This window comes from Heterocephalus glaber, unplaced genomic scaffold (genome assembly GCF_053883595.1).
Source record: "Heterocephalus glaber isolate CG9 unplaced genomic scaffold, H.glaber_assembly_v1.0 deba00001538, whole genome shotgun sequence".
Taxonomy (NCBI): Eukaryota; Metazoa; Chordata; class Mammalia; order Rodentia; family Bathyergidae; genus Heterocephalus; species Heterocephalus glaber.
Window position 1 is genome coordinate 38,162,334 of NW_028258333.1, and position 14,733 is coordinate 38,177,066.

The window sequence follows — 14,733 nt, forward strand, 5'->3', positions numbered from 1 at the left end:
TATTTCCCTGGGGACTCACCTATAGAATTTTTACTCAAACCTTTTCAAGGTCATCAAGCATATTTTCTTTCTAGAACAATTTCTCAGTTACATATTGGTCTTTCTAATTTATTATGAAATCTAAAACTATAACTACGATGAGGAATAACATTTGGTTCCTTTTAACTCTTCATCACCATTTCTTTGTCCTTTATTTTTTCCCTTGCAAGTAATAATCCTTGTTATTCATATTCTTGAAGATTCTCTCCCTTTTAAACATCTGCGATACTGTGCCCACATCATAAGACTACAGCCTAAATCCAAAATCAGTAGACACAACCCCAAGGCAGCCTACTACTTCAGGTCAACTCTTGTACATAAAGTGGAGGCATTCTGACAAACACACTCTGAATGGCAACTGACACTGTTGAGCCTTCTCTGTAGAGCACTTCTTGCAAAGAGCATTTCAGCTCAGATACTCCACTCATAAGCTTAGTTTGAAATTACTTGACTTGTTTTTGATATTCTATTGCATTGTCTCTGGATTCTTGCAGCTATCATCCTTTTTAAATATTCTCTGTTCTAATCTTCTGTCAATTCATTAGAACTGATGCAGGTATCATCTGGGGTACTGCAATGAACCGTGATGAGTAGGCTGGTTCTTCCATCACCACACTGGTTGAGTAACACCCACTTTGCTTCTTCTGTAGCCTAGGACTTTCTCAGGTCATTGTCATTTTCTGAGCCTAACAGATTTCTCCCTGATCTAGCAAATGAAACCTGGAGTTAAAGAAAAGATTATGAATTTATAAAAGAGCAGTTGGGACTCTCTTATTTAGCACAATCAAGATTAGATAATTGATCAGCACATTCATTAGCTTTCCAACTTAAAGGAGATGTTTAATCTGGGTCATGGTTCAAGGGTTTCAGTCCTTGTTTGGTTAACTCCAAGGCAAAAGCATCACAGCAGAAGGGTGTGGTGGAGCAAAGCTGCTTATTTCATGGCAGCTGGAAGCCAAAGCAGGGTAACAGCACTAGAGAGGAAGGGGCAAGGGACCAGATACAGTGCCCAAGGTCACACCTTCATGACTCACCCAGACACACCCAGAAATGTGCCTTACTAATCACCACAGCAGCTCCTAAGACAATCAAGTTGACAAAATTAAGCTTAACCACCACAGTCATATAATTAAAATTCAGTGGGTGTAGAAATGCCGGGCACACCAGAGAGTGAGCAGCCTTCTGGCAGCAAGCACTTGACCATGAGAAGGTAAGAAACAGTAACCTGTGCGAAGGTGACCACTAGTTAAGCTGGTGAGCTGGCCAAGTGGAAGCCAGTTTGTCAAGCTGCTAAACTTCATTTTCCTTATAATACTCACCAAGATTTAACTGTTCCCTTAAAGACAAAAAAGACAGAGTCACACAGAAGGCACTGAATCACCCCGCTGCAGACAGGCAGTTCTGCCCACGCTCTACCAAGGTCCTGAGTCTCACAGATCACGCTGAATCAGCCTGCTGCAGACAGGCAGGTCTGTGCATGCCCTACCAAGGTCCCAAGTCCTGCAGAAGACACTGAATTTCCCCGATGCAGACATGCAGGTCTGCACACGCCCTACCAGAGGTCCCAAATCATGCAGAACATGCCAAATCAGCCCGCTGCAGACAGGCAGGTCTGTGCATGCCCTACCAAGGTCCTGAGTTGTGTGGAAGACACCGAATCACCCTGCTGCAGGCAGGCAGGTGGGCCCATGCCCTACCGAGGTCCCGAGTCACACAAACATACCGAAGCAGCCCGTGGCCCAGCAACAATCCACTGGACACCCCCCCGCTCCTCTGTACAGTCACCTGGTTCCACACTACAAAGACGCAGAGGACCAGACCACCAGACCACAGTACTGAGTCCCGCTGCTCCCGGTCCAGAGGTAGGGGCTTCTGAGCCTCCATCCTACTGCTTCTGGTCCAGAGGAAGGGGCTCCCCACCCACCATCCCTCCCGCTGCTCCCAGCCAATAGGATAGGGCTTTTGGGCCACCATCCCTACCGCTGCTCCCGGCCCCTGTCCCACCTCTCCCAGCTCAGAGGAGGTGATCCTCATGGGCCCCAACAGCATTCCTCCCACCCCCCAAGTTGAAATGAGAAAACATGTAAATAAGTCTCAAAAACAGACTTCCAGATCACCTACAGCAACCCCAAAGGGAAATGAGATGGAACACTCTGATACTCAACCACCTGGACCAACTAAACTGGCAACAAAAGGGGATCTGGAAAAAATGAAATCAGAAATAATGTCTCAGATAACAGGAGAAATTGTGCCCCTAGTGCAAGACATGATTAATAAATCCAGAGAGGAGCTCAGGAACACGATGGAATCCCAACATAGGAAACAAATGGAATCCATAAAACAGATGCAAACAGATTTCCAGGACATGAAAAACTCCATTGAAAGTCTACACAGCAGAATGAGCCAATGTGAGGACAGAATTTCAGATATACAAGATAGGATTGCAATTAGTGACCAGGAAAAGAAAAGTTGCTTCAAAATTAGAAGGGAACATGAGAAATCAATCCAGTAGCTGCTAGATGATGCAAAGAAGAATAACATAAGACTGATTGGAGTCAATGAAGAACAGGAGAGAGTGCAGATGACACAAAAAATCTCTTCACAGAAATAATGGCAGAAAACTTCCCAAGCATGGGAAAAGAGCTTGACATACAGATAAGTGAGGCATATAGGACTCCAAATAGCCTTGATCAAAAAAAATCTACACATAGGCATATAATTGTTAACATTCCAGAACCTCAACAGAAGAACAAAGTTCTACAAGCAGTCAGAGAAAAGAAACAAATCACATACAAAGGAAAGCCCATCAGAATCACAGCAGACTTCTCAACACATTTGTGTTGAGGCAAGAGCTTGGAGTGACATATTCCAAGCCCTAAAAGGAAACAGCCTCCAACCCAGATTGATGTACCCTGCAAAACTATCTTTCAAAATGGATGGAGAAATAAGATACTTTCATGACAAAGAGCACCTTAGGAATTTCGTGAATACCAAACCAGCACTCCAAAGAATTTTACACAATATCCTAGGAACAGACATTGAGGATCACAACCCCAGGAAGCAAAGCAGAATGAACCCATCTGGCATGACAAGAAATTAAATGTAAAGGGGGAGAACCCAACAAAAAGAAAAGGTCATGGCAATGACAAGCCAATACGTTTCAGTTGTAACCATCAATGTTAATAGTCTCAATTCACCAGTCAAAAGAAATAGATTGGCAGAATGGGTCAAAAAGCAAAATCCAACAATATGTTGCATACAAGAAACCCACTTAATTCAAAAGGAAACTCATAGACTGAAAGTTAAAGGGTGGAAAACAATACTCCATGCCACAGGAACCCGAAAAAAAGCAGGAGTAGCTATCTTCTTTACAGATCAAGTAGATTTCAAACCAACACTGATTAAGAGAGATGAAGAAGGACACTATAACCTTGAAAAGGGAATCATCCAAGAGGAAGAGATGACAATCATAAATATCTATGCACCAAACACTAGTGCTCCCAACTATATAAAACAAATACTAATGGACATGAAAAGTCATATATGCACTAATACAATTGTAGTGGGGGACCTCAACACCCCACTGTCACAAATAGATAGATCAACTAGATTAAAAATAAGTAATGAAATGCTAGAACTCAATCAAACTCTTGAACAAATGAACTTAACAGATGTTTACAGAGTCTTCCACCCCACAAAATCAGAATACACATTCTTCTCAGCTGCACATGGGTCATTCTCCAAAATAGACCACATATTCACACACAGAACATGTTTAAGTAAGTGCAAGGAATTCAAGATATCCTCTGTATATTATCAGACCATAGTGCGATGAAATTGGAGATCCATAGCAAAAGAAACTCAAAAACTTTCATAAACATGTGGAAATTGAACAACACACTTCTGAATAACCAATGGGTCACAGAAGAAATTAAAGAAGAAATCAGACAGTTCCTTCAATTAAATGACAATGACAATACAACATATTGAAATCTATGGGACACAATGAAAGCACTCTTATGAGGGAAAATCATAGCAGTAAATATGCATATTAGAAAAACAGAATGAGCCCAATTAAACAACCTGATGCTGAACCTCAAGCTTCTAGAAAAAGAAGAGCAGGACAACCCCAGAGCTCATACAAGGGAGGAAATTACAAAGATCAAAGGGGAAATCAATGCAATGGAGACTAAGAGAACGATACAAAAACTCAATGAAGCCAAGAGTTGGTTCTTCAAAAGAATCAACAAAATTGACAAACCCTTAGCCAACCTTGTCAGAAAAAGGAAAGAAAAGGCCCAAATCCATGCAATTAGGAATGAAAAGGGTGAAATTACAACAGACCCAGTAGAAATCCAGAGGATCATCAATACCTCCTTCCAAAACCTATGTGCCAATAAGATGGACAACACAGAAGAAATGGACAGATTCCTAGATATGTATGAATTACCAAAGTTGAATGAAGAAGACCTAAAAATTCTGAACAACCCAATATCAACCAATGAAATTGAAAATGTAATTAAAAATTTATCAACTAAGAAAAGCCCAGGCCCTGATGGCTTCACTGCTGAAGTCTACAAGACATTTAGAGAGGAACTGCTGCCACTACTGTTTAAACTCTTCAATGAAATTGAAAGGGAAGCAATACTCCCAAATTCATTCCTGGAAGCAAGCATCACCTTGATCCCCAAAGCAGAGAAAGACCCAACTGAAAAAGAGAACTATAGGCCAATCTTACTAATGAATATGGATGCAAAAATCCTTAATAATATAATGGCAAATAGAATGCAGAAGATCATCAAGAAGATCATACACCCTGATCAAGTGGGATTCATCCCAGGGATGCAGGGATGGTTCAATATATGCAAATCAATCAATGTAATACACTATATCAAGAGAGCCAAGGACAAAAACCATATGATTCTCTCCATAGACACAGAAAAAGCATTTGACAAAATCCAACATGCATTTATGATAAAAAACCCTACAAAAAATAGGACTACATGGTCTCTACCTCAAACTGATAGAAGCCATCTATGAAAAACAACAGCCAATATCATACTAAATGGTCAAAAACTGAAATCCTTCACACTAAAATCAGGAACAAGACAAGGATGTCCACTATCACCACTCTTGTTCAATATAGTTTTGGAAACGTTAGCCACAGCAATTAGACAAGAGAAAGAAATAAAAGGAATAAAGATAGGAAATGAAGAAGTCAAATTGTCATTATTTGCAGATGACATGATACTCTATATAGAAGACCCCAAGAGCTCCACCAAAAGTCTTCTAGACTTAATAACCAAATTCAGTCAAGTAGCTGGTTACAAGGTCAACACACAAAAATCAATAGCTTTCCTCTACACTAATGACAGACTCACTGAGAGAGTAATAGGGCAAATAATTCCTTTCACAATAGCATCCAAAAAACTGAAATACCTAGGAATCAACCTAATGAAAGAAGTCAAAGACCTCTTCTCTGAAAACTATGGCACTCTGAAAAGAGAGATTGAAGATGATATCAGAAAATGGACAGACATCCTCTGCTCCTGGGTAGGAAGGATTAATATAGTGAAAATGGCCATACTTCCAAAACTGCTATATAGATTTAATGCAATTCCAATTGAGATCCCAGCAGCATACTTCATGGACCTTGAGAAAACAATCCAAAAATTCATTTGGAACACAAAGAGACCCAGAATAGCAAAAGCAATTCTAGGTAACAGAGACATGGCAGGGGGTATCACAATCCCCAACCTGCAACTCTACTACAAAGCTACTGTGATAAAAACAGCATGGTACTGGCAAAGAAACAGACTTGAGGACCAGTGGAACAGATTAGAAGATGCAGAAACAATGCCAGACACACTCAGCCATCTCATCTTTGATAAAGGAGCCAAACACCCTCACTGGAGGAAAGGTAGCCTCTTTAATAAATGGTACTGGAAAAATTGGGCTTCAACTTGCCAAAGATTAAAACTAGACCTATATCTCTCACTATGCACTAAACTAAAATAAAAATGGATTAAAGATCTAAATATTAAAATAGAAACTCTGAACCAGTTGGAACAGAGGTTAGGTAGAACCCTTGAAGACATCGGTGTAGGAAAAGATTTTATGAACAAAACCTCAGTTGCCCGTGAACTAGCACAAACTATCAACAAGTGGGATCTCTTCTTATTAAAAGGCTTCTGCACAGCAAGAGAAACCACCAGCAGTGTGAAGAGACAACCCACAATGTGGGAAAACACCTTCACCTCCTCTTCCTCAGACAAAGGTCTACTATCTAGAATCTATAAAGAACTTAAAAAGATCAGACCTCCCAAATTTAAAGACCCAATTGAAAAATGGGCATCTGAAATGAACAGACATTTCTCACACAAAGAAGTAGAAATAGCAAACAAATACATGAAAAAATGTTCAACATCACTGGTCATTAGAGAGATGCAAATGAAAACAATGTTGAGATTCCACCTCACTCCAGAAAGAATGGCTGCTATCATGAAATCAACCAATAACAAATGCTGGCGGGGATGTGGGGAAAGAGGAACCCTGCTCCACTGCTGGTGGGAGTGTAGACTGGTGCAAGCATTGTGGAAATCAGTATGGAGATACCTCAAAGAACTAGGACTGGAAGTCCCATTTGACCCTGCTATTCCACTGCTGGGGATCTTCCCCAAAGAATTAAAAGAATCATAGCACAGTGATATATGTACACCCATGTTCACAGCAGCACAGTTTGTGATAGCTAAAACTTGGAAAGAGCCCAAATGCCCATCAACTGGTGACTGGATAAAGAAAATGTGGTTTTTTTTATAAAATGGAGTACTACTCAGCCATAAAAAATGAGAAATTAGAGACATTTATAGCTAAGTGGATGTACATTGAGGCGATACTCTTAAGTGAAATAAATAGGACACACGTGTAAATACCGAATAGTTTCTCTGGTGTGAGAAACTGAAAGTGTAAATAAGGACTAAATGTATAATAGGTAATGTGAAATAGGAAGAAAAGGGGCAAAGGGGAAGGAAGTGGGAGGGGTAGGGGAAAGGAAAGAAGGGAATGGGATTAATATGAGAAAATGGAAAAATAGGAACAAAATCTTTGTAAATAGGGAGGAGTGGAGGGGTTGAAGGGAGGGCTGGGCAAGGGTGAAAAATAAGAACCAAGAGAGACTATGTAAAGGTGCAAATTTCCAATGATGAATGTCATTATATTGTATACCTAAAATGTACCAATGATTAGAATGAATAATCGAAAATGTAAAATAGGAAGAAAGGGTCCAAAGGGGTAGGGGTTGTGGCAGGGGCAGGGGAAAGGAAAAAAGGGAAAGGAAAATGATGAGAAATGGAAAAAATGGAAATAATGTCTTTGTAAATAGGGAAGGGTGCAGGGCGTGAAGGGAGGTCTAGGAATGGGGAAAAAGTAAGAACCAAGATGCATTATGTAAAGGTACAATTCCCAATGAGAAATGTAATTGTGTTGTATACCTACAATGTACCAATAAAAGAATTTAATTTTTAAAAAGACAAAGAAAAGAAAGGTAACAAATATGTTAAACAATCAAACTTAAATGTATGACATTCCGAGGAGTAGCAAGTTCAGGGAAGTGACTCCTTCACAAACTGTATTCCACTTACTCATGAGCCAGAGCATCTTATGAAGATTAACAGTGACCTTGGTTGAGACTTTTTATAGAATGCAGAAGATGTTAAGTACAAATTATTCAAATTCAAATCCCAAAGCAGATGGAACATGAATAATAGAAATCATAGACTACTAGTAATTCAATAATAGTATGATTGGACCAATACATAGACATAATTGCAGCTTGCTATGTTACTTGTTCATCTGTTTGAAATCTTGGAAAAGACTGAGCCATAGAGTGAGGCAGCTTTGAGACACTGAAGCCTTTTCTGTTTTTGCTTGAACAAGGCCAGCCATGGCATGTTTAAACAACACTGTTGGTAGCTGGGTGCTAGTGTGTTTTCACCAGCAAGTGTGGGCAAGGATACTGTTTAAAAACCAAAAGAATTGCTGCCAAAGAAGGAAATCAATCACTAAATCTGTCTATTCTTCATTTTTTAAAAAATCCTCTATTCTGCATAAAAATCTCTCTTGTCACAAATATACTTAACTCCAGGGGTTTGCTATTGGGATGCTCAAACCTATAATCAAAGCATCAAATGATCTCTCCCCTCCTTTCCTTCATTCACCCGTAGCTCTGGCCAGTCAGTAGAGAGCTTTTTAAGAGCACATCCAAAAGAAACCGAGGCCCTGGAAAGAGACCTAAGTAAAGGTAGACTGCTAAAAATAATCATCCACCATTAAGGAGGTTTGCCATGGGAGTTTTGTTTTTTAACAAAAAGGAAGGAAGAGAAGAAAAAGAATGGAGTTAATGATGTAGAAAGCCAAGTTCTTAAGTATTTGTGTGATTACAACTACTAAGAAGTATAAATAAATCACATACATAGATATGTCACTCTCTTCCTCTGCTCCTAAACTATAACTAGGTTATTTCTTGAGAACAATGACATTGCCTTCTCTGTTTTTGTCCTCATGCTTTAGCCTTCACCAACATTTTCTGCAATGTTCCACACAGAGCAGCTGCTTAGTCAATGCAGGATAATGTAGTAGGTAAGAGCAAGGGTTGTGAGCAGACTACCTGAGTTCAAATCTCAAACCGACCATTGCCTTGAGCACACTATGTAACCTTTGTGCACCTAACATCTGTAAGTGAACGTAGAGCCCTCCAAAGAGATGACTGGTGTGTAGCAAACACCTAATGAACACTGGCCATTTTCTGCAATTTGCTACTGTTTGTGTATGAGCAACTTGATTCCTTGAAGGAAAGTCTGCAAAATGGAAATGGAATTGCAAACACAGATCCTGGTTAGTAAGAGCATGAGTCATCTGGAGCCATCAAAGTTATGTCCCCAGAAATAGTAAAAAGGAGAGATGGTACATATTCCTATAAACTACAAACCCAAGGGAGACCCTGTGGATCCACTGGTGTCTTTGTGGCCATGAAGAAAATATTGTGACATAGAAAACAAGAAACCTACATTGTACCTAGTTCATCCCTTAACTAGCTTTATTGCATTATCATGTTTACTTCTCTGCACACCAGGGCTTTTATATATATAATGAAAACACTGACCTAGCAGTGCTACCGAGTAGAATTTCCTGCTGTGAGGGACACATTCTAAGTCTGTACATGTGGCTCTTGAATGCTTAAAGTGTGGTGAGCACAACTGAGGAGATATATTTTTACTTCTAATCAGTTTTTTGTTTGTTTTGCTTTGTTTTGTTGAAACAGTCTTTCCTGTAGTCCAGGCTAGCCTTGAGCTAACAGTGATCCTCCTGCCTCCACCTCCAGAGTGGAGATTACAGGTGTCCACCACCACACCAGGTGCAATTAGTTTTTTAAATTAGTTTTTAGTTAATTTATATTTAAATATCCAGAGCCATCTATAGGTAGAAGTTACTGTATTGGACACCACAGACAAAAATCTTTTCTAAGATATTTTCTAGTTCTAGCACCCTGTCATTCACAGTGATTTTCTAGGTAAAGATATGGAAAATAAGTACTGTGACATGGATATTAAGAGCTTATTTGTCCCTAGGGCCTGTGTAGTTTGGAAGGCAACTGAAAACAAATATGTAAAAAGGGAAGAAGAACAAAAGTCTTCAGAAATTAAGGGTTGTCCTACCTAGAGGCAAAGGAGTACTCAAACAACCCTCAGTGTTAGTTTCCAAATCTTTGAATGACCCAGATTGGAAAGGGCTCACCTTTTGCAAAGCAATAGCCAAAATAGACACTTTTTTTAGTACTTATTATGGATTAACTCATTTAATTCACAACAACCTCACAACATAGGTATATTATCAGTCCTGACTTATAGGTGAAGAAAGAAGGCACAGAAACATTAGGCAACTTATTCTCAGGCCATCCACCTGGAAAGGGATGAGTCAGGATATGAACATAGGCAATGAGGTCTAGAATCTTATTTTGTAAAGAAGAAAATGAACATTATAATGAATGATAATATATGTACTGAATAGTGATTAAATCAAGACCATGTCATGATCCTATTCCATCACTGCTCACCACAACTCAATGAAGGAGAACCACTACTTTGATTTCCAAACCATACATTAGAAAGGCTTATACTTAATCACTATGTTGTATATTCCTGAATACAGTATTAGAAGATCACATCCTTATGATCAAAAGAAAAAACAAACACATATAACAAGAGCAATAGCTACGTACTTGGTGGTCTCAAATCCACAAGTACTAAAAATGAGTAATTCATGGACAGGAGAGCTATTCATTCATTTAGAACATATTTATTGAGCATCTACTATATGGTAAGAACTGTGCTAAGGCACTGGGTATTTAACATTGATGAAAACAGAATTCTTGCCTCCTGCTGCTCTTAATCCTTAATCCAGCTCATCAGCCAATGAGTGTCTTAGAGAGTGGAGGAGACTTACTTTTTGGTGGCCACCACACAGTCTTGGTGGTAGTGCTGATGGTAGTGCTGACATCCCAGAAAAGAGTTGGCCTGGATCTGGTCCCTAGAATTTTAACAGGGTACCCTTTGAAGCTCCTGGAATTTTGGAAATACGACAATTACAGCTCATTGCATGGCTCCCACTAAAAATAACTTTACAAACAATTTCTAAATACTGTCTTTATAAGCAATAACTTAAGAAAAATCTACAAGCTTAATGTAACTAGAATTATTACAGCATGAGATGGGAAATGTGGGGATATTGCACGGTTGAGAAAAAAGGAAAAATGTCACCAGGGATCTCCACCCTAGCTAGTGAGGAATGGTTGCTTTCTACCAACAAGTCACTGAGAAACTCTCACTCATATTTTTCCAGAGGGAGAAAGAGGCTGATGCAAGACATTGAAGAGCCAAGGGATATTTCCAAACATATTCTGGGTTATCCAGAAACAAAAGGAACTAATGGCAGTAAAAAATCAGCTTCTGTGTGCTACTGAGAATTGAGCTCTTTCTGTGACCGTGACCCGGACATGTCTAAGCCTGGGGACACTTCAGGAACTGTTTAATGGCACCAGAAGAGCATAGAAGGAAGTCAAGTCATAAGTGCGCCCACGTTTTTCTTTTTCCACAGTTGACTTGATCTCCACCCTTGCATCTCACACGTTAATATGAGCCGTGGGAATTGTACAAACCTATCAACACAGCACAAGGTCATCTGTTTAGATGTTGTTGGGTTTCTTACTACTGAGAAAACAGCATGTGAGTCCTACAGGAACTGTGCCATTACTGTATTTTTCTTATCCAAACTCGGTTCTCACACTAGCTGTAGCTCTTGCTGCTACTGTACAATGAAAACATACTGTGGGAACAACTAAAATTGCGTTTCAGGGGAAGAGAGAGCATTCTCTCATTACCCAATTCCATGATCTCCAACCAGTCTCACCCATACTTGCATCAAATTCACATCCTTAATGGAGCACAAGCAGCCTGGTCTATTTATTGTAAACAGTGAGTGGAGTGAGCAGTAAACAGGATTTCTAATCTTAGAGACCTGGTGGAGGCTGTGCAAAGTGTTTTCAGGGAAATCCAAGTCCAGAGAGGGCAGCTAGTGTGTAATGAACTCAAAGAGTGGCTCTGGGGTTTTTCCTATAAATGAGCAACAGACAGACTCCTGGGAGCTTTCAGCTCCGCTGAGGAGCAGCCAGGCTTAAGCAAGGAATTCGGCACAGCTAGGAAAGTTCTGACTCAATGAAAAGTCTGAGCAAGAAAAAAACCCTGCTTCCAAGTGGAAAAGGTCTCGACATCTAAATCCATTGCTCCCAGTCTTTTCCCTCTGTGACCTCAGTTTGAATTCAGTGAGGCCTGGCGATCTTCCCATTCAGGTCTTATGGTTTACCCAACAATCATACCAAAATCAACACTTAGCCTATAGACTAAATGGAGTGTACCCAAGGCTACTTGGTAGGAAGCAAAGGTCTGTGCAATGGCCTGAACCCTTTGAGCCCTTGTGCTAACGGTTGGGAAGATCAGAGTCAGTAAAATGATGACTGTTGTCTCTGTAGCTGAAGGAGGGTACTGCAAAAGTGTGTCCTCTTGGTTTTCTCTCTGCCCCATACCCTGCCTTTTTCTTCAAGAGGTTGAAGACTAGACTCTTTGATTCATTCATTCTTTTATTTATTCTTCACTCAGAAAATATGTATTGAGCACTTGCTGGATGTCAGGCATTGTTTAAAGTGCAGGCAATAGAGCAGCATGCAAGACAGCTAAAATCACTCCTTTGTGCAGCTTACATTCTAATGAAGGAGAAAGTAAAAAAAAGAAAAAACAAGTAAGTAAATGCATAATTTAATATCAGCCAGTGATACACAACATGCAGAAAAATAAAGCAAACTAAGAAGACAAAAAGTCCCTACTATTAAATAGGGTAGTTAAAGAAAGTCCCTCTAAGAAAATGACATTAGGGCCCAGATCTAATGATATGATCAGGGCATGTGAACATGGGAGAAGAATGGTCCAGGTAGTGGAGACAGCAAGTACAAGGCTAGTACAAAGGCGTGCTTTGCATGCAGGAGAAGCAGCCAGGAGACAAATATCCTTCTGTGATGGAAGAGGAGGGTGAGTAAAAAGATAAGGTCACAGAGGTAGGCACTTGCCTGATCATGTAGAACTTGGATACAAACATTGTATTTCAGTTGTAATATAGAAAATCACTTGAATATGGTCAAGATGAAATCTCTATTGCAAAACTTTGTGACTCTTCGGTGGCCTCAATCACAGAATGAGACTGAAAACCAAATTTCGAGTTGGAGAATAGACTTCCAGAGAGGAGTAGAAGAAGTCCTAAAGATCACAGGCATTCCAATGGATCAAAGCTCAGCTCTGAGAGCAAAACTAGGAGAATTCTTTGCCACAATATCCTCTTCTCTCCACTCTCTCTTTAGGGTGACTCGGATGCTCCTGTCAGGAGAGAAGATGAGCACCGCGAATGGCAGCAGGTCCCTCCTCGTGAGCAGCCAGGGCCGCCTCCCACCCCTATCACCCGCTCTTCCTGCATGCAGCTGGGGACCTGTTATAGTGAAGTAAGTATCCTCTTCAACTGTTTTATTTCTTTATGCCAGAAATGTGCTCATTCTTCTGCCGACAGTGACAGTCTCTGCCTCGTATGCCTGAGGAAATACCCACTCATTCTTCAAGAGTCCTCCTCTGGGAAGGATATACTGTACTGTATTTCTGTTCATATGTATCACACTGCACTAAAGTACAGACAGATGACTATGAGAAGGAATAAATAATCCAGACTTGGAGGAAAATATTCCAATTTCAAGTGACTTCTTTCTTACCTGTGGGATTGGGGGAGATACTACACCCCTGCCATAGAAGAGGTAGGTACTGCAAAGAGAACAGGTGTTCAAGTGACCATTAATCAGGGAGGCAGGACCTTCTGAATGAGGAGGAGACAGACCAGAGTGAGAAAGGAATTCTTAAGGGATGGAAGAAACTGGGCTACGTGTACTTAGGCATGAGCTGAACTGGTTCAACTCCTTAGGGGCTAAGAGGGAGCTGGCCCAGGAAGCAAATGTACATCTGGGTTTAGGTGCCAGTTCTGTCCTTGCTTAGAGGGAATTGGTAAAAGGAGAACAGTTTTTGCTCCATTGAGTCAATGATGGCAGGGAGGGCTGTTCTCTCGATGAACAAGGCACAAAGAAAGCCAAGGCACACAGCTACATGTAGTAGACATGTGGGTCAACAGTTAATCCACTAAATCATGTGTTTCCAATAAAGGACAAGGAACCACTGCAGTCTTCACTCAAGAAGAAACCAATGTCAGCCTAACAAAGGGTAATCTGCTGCTTCCCATCAAAGTTGATGAAATCCTAAGAACAGATGAATTCTGATCTTCCTATTGACTCCATTCAGTAGCCAGAAACACCATAATCACTATTTTGATAACTGGGAGGAACAGTGGATTTTGAGTTAAAGCACATTAGTTTGAGTCCTGGATCTATCATCATTTGACTATGCATACCTACAAGTCACTTAATCATCTCAAATTCAATATTCTCACCTCTAAGAGAAACACAGTAATAGTGAACTTGTATATTACTGTGATAATTAAATGAAATACTGTATGTAAATCACTGTGTCAGTATAGATCCTGATTTAAATAAAAGTAACTTTTAAATATATTTCTAGTAGAATTATAATGAGAAAAGCAGTGTGTTTAAAATATGTTTACTTTATTGTTATTGCTAGAGAATATAGCCAAGTTCAATGTATAAACAGTAAGCTTCATACAGGTATACATATTCTAATCAATATATGTGAAAATTGTTGAGGTTTTTAATATCAGGTCATCAGAGCTGTAGCAAATGAAAAAGCCCAAGGGCAGGAAGGCATGAGTTAAGAGCAGTTCTTATGATTCATTATCTTTTACATTTTGCTATCCAAATACTGCCTCAAAATGTTTGTTCTTTATGCCCACCTAGAGTTGGTAAAATCATCTGGCCAGAGGTAAGGTCTTCCTAGGCATAATAAGGACAGAAACTATAAACATAAGAATAGAAAGATTTGATGACTTGAAAATTCTGAGTCTCAAAAAATCTCACATCAAGCAAATAAATTAAAGCGCAGTTGAAATGCTATACAGTAGGGTAAAATGTAACATATAAAAAGC

At 39.9% G+C, this 14,733-nt stretch overlaps 1 pseudogene across 1 annotated transcript in view; it reads right to left on the reverse strand.

Moving 5' to 3' along the window:
- The window catches only part of LOC101721827 (protein SGT1 homolog pseudogene), a 136,049-nt pseudogene that overhangs the window by 67,119 nt on the left and 54,197 nt on the right, over positions 1-14,733 (reverse strand). The window contains exon 4 of the transcript XR_015442287.1: positions 10,540-10,655. The product of XR_015442287.1 is annotated as a protein SGT1 homolog pseudogene (transcript). The remainder of the gene's footprint in view (positions 1-10,539; positions 10,656-14,733) is intronic.